Consider the following 222-nt stretch of genomic DNA (forward strand, 5'->3'; position numbering starts at 1 on the left):
GCCCCTAATTTCTATTCAAAACTCAAAGACTGACTCATAAAAATAAAATGGAACTATGATTAGGTATTACTTAAAAGTTTTTTAACAGAATGTAAATTTAGGTAAGACATCCACAAAAATCTTTATCAAATAAAAACCGGGGCGCAAAACAGACAAAAAACCGCAATAAAACCCCGCTTCACACATAACTAAAATCAAAATTTGGGTTTAAAATAATTTTCT

At 29.3% G+C, this 222-nt stretch overlaps 1 protein-coding gene across 1 annotated transcript in view; it reads left to right on the forward strand.

Moving 5' to 3' along the window:
* The window catches only part of LOC119594240, a 33,581-nt gene that overhangs the window by 22,692 nt on the left and 10,667 nt on the right, over window positions 1-222 (forward strand).

The sequence above is a fragment of the Penaeus monodon genome, chromosome 33, assembly GCF_015228065.2.
Source record: "Penaeus monodon isolate SGIC_2016 chromosome 33, NSTDA_Pmon_1, whole genome shotgun sequence".
Classification (NCBI taxonomy): domain Eukaryota; kingdom Metazoa; phylum Arthropoda; class Malacostraca; order Decapoda; family Penaeidae; genus Penaeus; species Penaeus monodon.